The following is a 9659-nucleotide window of genomic DNA, read 5'->3' as shown; positions in this document are numbered from 1 at the left end:
ACAAGTCTGATGCATCAAATGGTGTTGTTACTACCCGAATTCACATCAGAATAGAGTGGGTTCAGGTTTGAGTTCAGATGAACTCAAATCTGAACCCACATGCATTCAGATCTGCAACTAGCTGAGCTCAAATCTGAGCTCAAATCTGAGGTTCAGATCTGAAGGCTTACATATCATTCTTTCAAATATTTTTCATTCCTTGCTACCCTTTGGTCCCTGAAGCTAATCTGATATCTCACATTGTGAATGGGGTGCCAAATTCTCATCAGAATTGAGTAGGTTCAGGTCTGAGTTCAGATGAACTCAGATCTGAACCTAGCAGATTTGCAACCAACTGAACTCAGATCTGACCCCAAGTCTGAGTTCACATCAAATTTCTTTCATTCTTTGCTACATTTTCAGCCATGAGACAAGTCTGATGTATCAAAATATCAGTCATAATTGAGTAGGTTCAGGTCTGAGTTCAGATGAACTCAGATCTGAACCTAGCAGAATGCAGACCTGCAATTAGCTGAACTCAGATCTGAATCTAGCAGATTTGAGTTTCAGATCTGAAAGTCAGATTTGAAGTTCAGATCTGAAAGCTCTCATGCTATTCTTTTCCTCAAAATAAACACACTTTTTCTCAACCAAATCAGCTCAAAAAAAAATTATATAAGGAGGCATCTAGGAGGGGGGAGAGGTGTTCAATTGCTTGAGAGGAAGGCTCTCCCACTCTTAGAGGTTCGGTCACCTTGAGAGAAGAGAAGAGAAGAAGGCTAGGCGCAAGGAATAAGAAGAAGAAGGGTTGAAGGAAGTTCAAGACAAGCAAGCTAGAAGAGAAGGTGAGTTCGAATTGAGGGTTTGTGATTCAAAGATCTTTTGTAATAAATCAATTGTAGTTTCATTCTCTTTTGATTCGAATTCAGTTTCTTTGTTATATTTTCTTTCTTCTTTCTCCTTTTTTTCCATTCTTCCTTTATGTATTTCAGCTTGTAAAATTTCAGTTCAGCAATCTAATTCTTTTTGATTCATTCAAATGGTCATGAATTGTACTTGAAGTTTCTTGAATAAGGGTGTAATTGTAGATTAATTCGGCCAACTAACCTTCAAAACTCAGATCTGAATTCTCAGATCTGAGATTGCAAGATCTGAATTGCTTGAAAGAGAATTCAGATCTACAATTTTCAGATTGGCCGAATTAATCTACAGCTTGGAATTCCTAGAGTGCTTGAGAGATAATTTGTACTATTCAAGATCTACTATTCAAGAACTGAATTGAGTGCAAGGTTAGAGATAACTTGCACAATTCAGTTGGTGATCAATTCAGATTTGAATTGATGCCTTAGAAGTGTTTGAAGAAATGCATGCATGAGGATTAGATTCTTGCTAAAGATAGAAGAACCGTCACTCATGCATAGGATGAACATGCGCTTGAGAGAGAATGTTCATGACCTTGGGGTTTCACCAAACCAAGGCTCAATCATGATTTATTCGAATGATCCAAATTGATAGATTGCTGAATTCTGAGATTGACATTTACTGCTTACTCTTCTAACCTGATTTGAAGGCAATTGGGCCAATGATTTAGATAGATTTTAATTTAGGATTTTTTTAGCTTTCATTAAAGTTTTGATTTATTTGTTGATCAGATAAGAAGTGCTCAATTTAGTATTGGTAATTGTTTCCTAAATCCTCGTGGGAACGATACTTCACTCACTACTTTATTACTTGAACGGCTAGTGCACTTGCTAGTGTCACAATGAGCCACAAATCAGCCACGCACATGCATGACTCACTGGCTCACGCCAGGTGCATTTGTGACTGAAAGGCATCTACGTGATCACTCGGGTCCAACGACCCGTCATACTTGTCAAGATGGGGGAGCTTGAAATCCTTGGGCATCGGGACCGCCAGGAGTTCGGAGGACAGGGGGGACAGAACTGAGAGGAGGGGAGCTTTGGTTCAGCCGAGCCTACCTCTTCTTTGCCCATGAGCTCGGGCAAATCGCGGGTGACAGATCGGCGAGCTCGGCGTCGGCCCCTCTGCTTCCTGACGGGCCGGGGGTAGCCCAGTCTGCTGGTGATGGCTACGGACAGAAGGGGCCTGCTTGGAGTCTGTTGCCAGGATCTCGAACCAGTTCTCAAGAATCGGGGTCCCAAAATTCGACTGTCGAGGCGACGTTGACCTGCCGAGCCGGGGTCCTCCCTACCTATCCGCCTGCGGCGAGATCGGTGTAGCCTGTCTCTCCCGTCTGCCGTGGAGGGAGGCTTGGTTTTTTGGGAGATTTTGGGGGGCCTCTCCTCAGCCAGAGTGTTCGCTCTGACGGTGACACTGGGCTTGCTACGAGGCCAGGTGTTGAGGCTGGAGCTGAGGCTGTTGAATTTGAGGTTGGGGCAGCTAGGGGAACTATTGTTGATACTGGTACTAGGAGACCTGGTGCAGCACGTGCTGTTGATAGAGCTGAAGTTGTTGGAACTGTTGCATTTGGGCCTGCATGGCTCTCATGCACTACATCAGGTCCTCCAGCTGGTTCGGGCTGGCCACTGGGGGCACGACCGAAGGTTCGGTGAACGTCGTTCCAATGGTAGTAGGGAGTGGGGTGACGACAGGTGTTGTTGTGAGAGGCACGCTCAAGCCGAGGATTCCGTCCGCTGAGAGGGGGACGGTGAACTATCCAATACAGATAGTAGGAAGCTGGGGTTGTTCCCTGGAGTTATCCATTTTCGTGCTTCGTCCGACGTTGCTAGAAGAAGCCATGAATGTTGGATTGTTTCAAGGAAGAAGAAGGAACTGGAAGAGTTTAGAGAGAAAGGCATTTTGAAGCGCTTCCCACAGACAGCGCCAAATGATGTAGCACGATCCGGGCACTCCTAGCTGACTGTTGACTGGCTCCTTGCTGGCAACGAACAACACCTGAGAAGATGAAAGGAAAGATTCCTGGGATGCTTAAGTTAGTACTGTGTATGGGAAGTAAAGAAAGAAAACGAAGGCTAAGAGTGGAGGTCACGCTTTTTTCTAGTACTTGAGAGATTGAAGGTTTTCAGAAGAAGTTTCTCCTCTGGCCTGAGGGCTTTTATAAGGGCACTCTTTGTGAGATCGGGCATAACCGCCATTGGGCCCCCTGCCACAGCCGTTACCTACCAAGCCTGCGCAGGTGGCCGTTGCGACGTACTCCTTACCTGGGGAGTGACACGTCCCCAAAGTGACAGGCACGCCTCCGCCTACTGAGAGACGTGGGCGCAGACTGACGAAAGGACAGGGACTGCGGCGTCAGTGAGGGATATAGCGCAACCTGATTGGTACGGCCTGTCAGATAGAAGCTTCCTGCGGAATGCTCGTGCGGCTCACTCGTGAGCTACTTTGCAGCGAGCTCGGGATACTTCGGGAGTACTCTTAGTAGAATTGACAGGCACGCCTCCGCCTACTGAGAGACGTGGGCACAGACTGACGAAAGGACAGGGACTGCGCCGTCAGTGAGGGATATAGCGCAATCTGATTGGTACAGCCTGTCAGATAGAAGCTTCCTGCGGAATGCTTGTGCGACTCACTCACGAGCTACTTTGCAGCGAGCTCGGGATACTTCGGGAGTACCCTTAGTAGAATTAGTCATCGGGATGACTTGTCTGCTCGGGAGCTCAGACGAGCTGGTTTTCTTAGCTTGCGAGCTAAATTTGCCTCGGAATATCCCTTTGGGGGTAGCTCGGGGAACCCGGAACTTGCGTCGTGGTGAGCTCCTCTTTTTGCGCGATATGATGTGGCAAGCTGTTTTATGGGCCCGTTACTTAGCTGTACTGGGCCGCAATGCTGAGTTGTCGCTTACGTCAGGTCAGTGTTCACGTGTCACCGTTTCATAGATCGGGTAAAATCATCCTTCATGAATTGATTAAATCTATTGCAAATTATAAATGATATTTTAGTAAAATGCTAACTATTGAATGGATTTTAGTAAATCTATAAAACTATAAGGAATATTTTATTATACGACTCTTTCTATTATCTAGCTTTCTCTTAATAAATTTCATGTATACGAATCCACCCTAGTATATATAATAATATCATATTCTTTTTGCGTAAAATGGGATTAGTTCACATTAGTTCCGATCCGAGTCCGACTGATTACAGCCCTAGCTGAAAGGGCGCGCTAAATTATTTCACAAATCCTTCTGTTAAGTCAAATATCTCCATTAAATTTCCGAAAAGTTAAAAGGGACAATGTGTCTGTCCCGTTGTTAGTAGAATTCGCCGGGTCGCCTCACACCGACTACACATTCACATTCTACATGCATTGAAAACATCTGTCGTAGTTATAAGTTATCATTCACATCACATACGACACCGGGAGTTGCCGCAGATGCGCGTTCCCACAAAAGCTGCTTTTGTTTTGGTCTAAATTTGTTTCTCAGCTAACTAAAGGGAAAAGATGTAGAACAGTACCGATTTATCTGCTTGTTGGATCAGCTGGAATTTGGGTTTTCTATTGTGCTTTTAGTTGAATCTTTTTCATTGATGTTGAGTTCTATGACGTCTTGTTGAATTGGGTTTTATCTCTATTCTGGAATATACTTAACATATGAGAAGGGTTTGACGTAAATAATAATCAATTATAGTACTGATTTTAATCTCTCTTGCGCTTGCTTAACTTTATGTTTTTATTCGACAATCTCTCTTGATGATTCTCCTGTGTCTGTGTATCGCAGCTGCGGTTGCATGGGAAGCGGGAAAGCCACTAGTGATCGAAGAAGTGGAGGTGGCGCCTCCGCAGGCAAACGAGGTTCGTCTGAAGATCCTCTACACTTCCCTCTGCCACACTGATGTCTACTTCTGGGAGGCTAAGGTGATTTCTTTCGGTTCAGTATTTATTTGCTCTTAAAAATCCAAGTTATCATGGATGATGCTTCATCAATTCTATGTTCAAATTAAAATGGGTTTTCCAATTTTGCAGGGACAAACTCCTCTGTTTCCTCGGATCTATGGCCATGAGGCTGGAGGGTAACTGCTTTCTGATTACTGATCGAACCAAATTATTAATCATATAACTAAACCGATCGAACCAATTTTGTTGGTTCTGGTTACGTGGCTTGTGTCCCAATTAATAATTTGGATCGGTACTGGTTTTTCCCGTTCCGAATTAGTAAGATTAGTTAATGATATATAAAGGTCTCCTTATTTTATTGTGAAAACACTTCTTTTATCAATAAATATTAAATAGTTTACTGGATAATTTCACATGTCAAGTGTAATCCAGTCAAATTTGGTCAGACCCTATTATCCTGATCAATATTTGGTTTTAGGTATTAGGAACCAAACCGGACCCATTGACAGCTCCACTTAACAATGGTTGAGCAGGTTTTGAGGCGGTTGGGACCAGTTATGAGAAAATGCCTAGTGAAAGAATTCTAGATAATTTAGACAAGCTCATTAAACAACCTGACTAGTTGACCTGCTTGAGCAGGGTTTTGAGGGATGGATCCTCAGCAAGAAAGGGAGGATGAGGGATCAAGGAATCTTTCACATGCCACTTGTATGACCAAACATTCTTCTGATTATCTCCTATTAAGTGGCATGCACTCAGAATAAAAAGCTTATATTAAAACTGAAAATTTGAATTCCCAGTATTACTTGTGAGAAAAAAAAAACTAATAGAAAAAGTTAGCTCATCGGCTGATGTGGATTGGAAAACTTAATAGCCTGTTTGACAAGTTTTTCTAAGTAGATCTTTTGATAGTCCGGTAGCACAGAAGGCATAGTGAGTCTTTACTTTTGACGGAGCTGATCTTCAAAAGCTAAAATTGTTTGACAAGGATTTTAGTCTATTTGGCTGTTCAAAATAGAAAAAAAAAGACCAAAATTTGATTTGAGAAGTCCTAACAAACGATATAGGCTATTTTGGGAGCCTGTATACATGATACCTTAGCTGAATTAGGTTTTTATTTATCTTTTCAACTAAAAAAGTATTGAGTGTAAATACTATTTTACCCACATTTATTATCAAATGTCATTTACAAGTTTTTCCCTTAGGCTGCATCAGTGTAAAATGACGTTTTATACTGAACCGTGAAAGTGATCGTTGCTTTTTGAAAAATTCTGAGAGCACTGAACTATAAAATGGCAAAAAAGAAAGTAACACGTTATGCTTGGCCCAATAAGCAATGCCTTGCAAAATGTAAATTGCCATTCCCCACTACAAACGTAATGGGTATTGTCATGGCGGTGGAATAATTCTTTTGTGTGTCTGTGTGTGGGCAAATGAGATGGGCTACAGAATAGGGGTGGCCCTCACCCAAACCCCTAAATCCCCCACCCTTATTGAAGGTGGGACACTTTGTTACAACCAGCTAGAGGCTTTACCATCAAGCTTATTAGGCTTATTTTCAACTTCCGAGTACATTGTCTAATGTACTAAATGAAAAGGCTCTCAAGGGTACCTTCTTTGGAAACTGCAAACCACGTTCTAACCTTAGCTCTCTTGTGGAAAAATACATGAATAAGATAAACTTGGCAAACTAAATTCATCATCGACTGTACCGTTTAATACTTTGGCTGGTTCACATATGCCAATTTAAGACTTTGTATCATTGTTGTGCTTGCTTTTCAGTAACTTGAACTAAATAAGTTCATCACCCATCAAGTCCCATTCACAGAGATCAACAAGGCTTTCGAGTACATGCTAAAAGGAGAAAGCCTCTGATGCATTATTCATTCGCATGGGTGGATTAAGTGAACGCCTAGATATGATGATAAAAATGAGAACTAAATGCTCTTAATGCTTCTTAAAGGTATTAAGCGAAAAAGAGCAAACAAATAGATCCTTAATGAGTGGAAATAGGAATTAAGGGTCTACTTGGTTTGCAATCAGTACCGGAATTGGGATTAGAACTTGAATTCCCTAGAATCAGAATCATAATCACCTATCTCAATGCTTGTTTGGTTCATACAAGAATCAGAACCGGATTCTAGTGATAGTTGTTTTGCTTCATTTGGAGTTACATACACACATACTTATTTGCATACATGTATACGTATACATATACATTTATGTCAAATTTTAGTTTGGGAATGATTCACCAATCCAAGGAACCCAACATAAATTCATCAAATTTGAATGTGGGCTATGCCTAGGTTGGACAAATCAAGCATAAACCTGGGCTTGAGCCTTAAGCCCAATGCATAGGGTTGGGCGTAGGCTGCTCACAAACTTGGCCCCAACTTGCACAACTTGCATCCTAATGGTCCGATCACTTGGGTAAAATGGACGAGCAATGATGTCATAATTAAATAATAAAAAAATAAAAATAGATGTAACTTCAAGACAAAATTAAGAAAATTTAAAGAAATATTTCACATATATCAAATATTATAAATTTGTTATATTAAACAAAGATAAGTGTGGTAAAAAGGAATTGTTTTACAATAAATTGTGAAAATGGAACAGAAAATTTAAAATTTCTCAAAAATGAGATTGTTTTCTCTTTCAAATCAGTAGGTGAAAACATGATGTCATAATTATATAATAAAAAGTCAAAAATAGATAGAAATAAAAAATTTATAGAAAATACAGATACTTGTCAAAAAATTGTGAAAATCACTAATATTATGTGTTTATCATTTTAAACAAAAATATTAATAATAAATATAAGATACAAAATTTATGATCCGTTTGGTTTGCAGTTAGAACCGAAATCGAAACTATAATCAAAATCCTTTGGAATCAGAATCAGAATGGTCTATTCTCATATCCTATTTGGTTCAGACAGGAATGAGAATGAGAATTGGAATCCGCATGAATGGGGTTTCATTCCCAAGAGAGAGGCAGGGAATGGCCGTTTCCTCAAATAGGGGAATACCATTTCAGTAGGAATGGGAATGGGATTCTAATTTCGCCCAACCAAACAGTTAGAATCGGAATAACCCAATCCAAATCCATTTCCAAACCCCTATTCCCACAAACCAAATGGGCCCTTAAATCCATCAATATATCATTCTTTAATTACTTATCATTTTTTTATAGGTTCTAATAAGAATATTAAAATTATTATTGTTATCTGAACATACAACATACATGTACTTTTACTAGTCAAAATAAATAACTAAATAAATTAAAAACCTACTAGAACCTTCTGTGAATTTAACTTCCGTCTTGAACCATCTTTGTATGAATCGACTAAAGCTTATTGTGGACAAACTAGCCATGAATCTAATTAGATATTCATGAAAAGTGCCTTTTTATATTCACATAAGTGATATATTCTGATTTCCATTAAATATGCTTTACAGCTTAGAATACCACTAATAGAAGGATATATACATATATTAATGTTATCTTCTTTTTACACCCTACAAGAATATTTATTTTTTGAGTAAAAGTTACAACTTACAATATAAGAATAGACAAGACTAAAACAAAGCTTTTAAAATGTTTGTGTATGATCTTTTTCATATACACAAACTTCATATTTCATGGTAAACTTACTTGCATTATATACTTCGAAACTAATTGCTGAGATTCAAAGCTCATGAAAAGGTTTACCATTCAAACCCGAATGATTTAGTAGTTCAGAAACTCTGCAATGGGTTTCTGAATGTATGCAGGCTTTTGTATATGGACGGAGATAGTCCATGTCAAATGCATCAAATCGTATTCTTGTAAAAAGCACAGCAGTTAGTAAGTAATTGTCCTTTCAATTCTTCCACAAAGGTTCTCCACAATGCTTTTACATAAAAGGAAATTTATCACTACTGAAACTTTTTTTGTAACTTTTGACTGATCAAACCTCCTTCTTCAACAGTTTCAGATAACTAAAAAGTCCCACTGGATAGAATTGACAACAATAAGACTTATAGTAAGAAACCCACCTCAAATCAAAGTAACAGAAAATTAGTTGGATTCATGTTTACATGATTCTCGTTATTCAATTGATCATCAATGATCATGCATGCACCAAATAATACTAATCTTACGTAAAATCCGAAATTACATATTTAATCAAAACAAAAGAAATTCTAAGTGATAGTGAGATTATTAGATCAAAAGAAATCCACATTATGCTACTAATCACACATAGTATCAATAATTGGGTATGCTATGAAAAATAAGATATTAAAGTTCAGACAAGCGACTTTTAAAAGGGTCTCAGAAGACCCTTTATCTTTATCATCCAATAGCAATAAGATAAATTGCAGTGTTAATTCTAAGTGACCATGTATCGGACCTCAAAACGGTCAAAATTCATAACATTTTGTTCATCTCGAGCATATAAAAATATTTAAAAAAAAAAAACCCCGTCCATAAAGAGGGTTTGTGCATTTGAATCCAAAAGAAAGATTACAAATCACTTTTGCTAAGACACGGTTTTAGCGATGCACTAAGTTTCTATGGCCACAGTGTGTGTTGTATAATAGAGTTGAATGGCATGGACCATAAATGTGATAACAACGACCCCTCTTAGGATCTGTTTGGTATGTGGCTGGAATTGGAGTTAAATTTCCTTGGAACCAGATTTGAAAAAAAAATGGGTTTGGGGTTTTTTGGAGTCACTTGTCCTTTTTTTTGGCCGGATGAAATGAGATTTCCATTCACAAGGGAAATGGCCATTCCCTCAAAATGCTATACCACTGCCAAAGTTGAGAATCGAAATCACTCTCTGTCCAACCAAACGGCCCCTATTCATGTCAAACAA

General features: G+C 39.3%; 1 long non-coding RNA gene across 2 annotated transcripts; it reads left to right on the top strand.

The window, feature by feature from the left end:
• Window positions 1-4319: 4319 nt before the first annotated feature.
• On the top strand, window positions 4320-5203 carry LOC148876142 (uncharacterized). Of its 2 annotated transcripts, none has more exons than XR_016105473.1 (3): window positions 4320-4490; window positions 4680-4816; window positions 4925-5203. It is a non-coding gene; the product is annotated as an uncharacterized LOC148876142 (long non-coding RNA). The 2 variants fall into 2 exon arrangements; XR_016105474.1 differs by having other exon boundaries at window positions 4377-4568.
• Window positions 5204-9659: the final 4456 nt, after the last annotated feature.

The sequence above is a fragment of the Nelumbo lutea genome, chromosome 1 (assembly GCF_056320005.1).
Source record: "Nelumbo lutea isolate HS-2025 chromosome 1, American lotus-T2T, whole genome shotgun sequence".
Taxonomy (NCBI): domain Eukaryota; kingdom Viridiplantae; phylum Streptophyta; class Magnoliopsida; order Proteales; family Nelumbonaceae; genus Nelumbo; species Nelumbo lutea.
The sequence above is the reverse complement of the archived record's forward strand: the minus strand, read 5'-3'. Positions and strand labels throughout refer to the sequence as shown.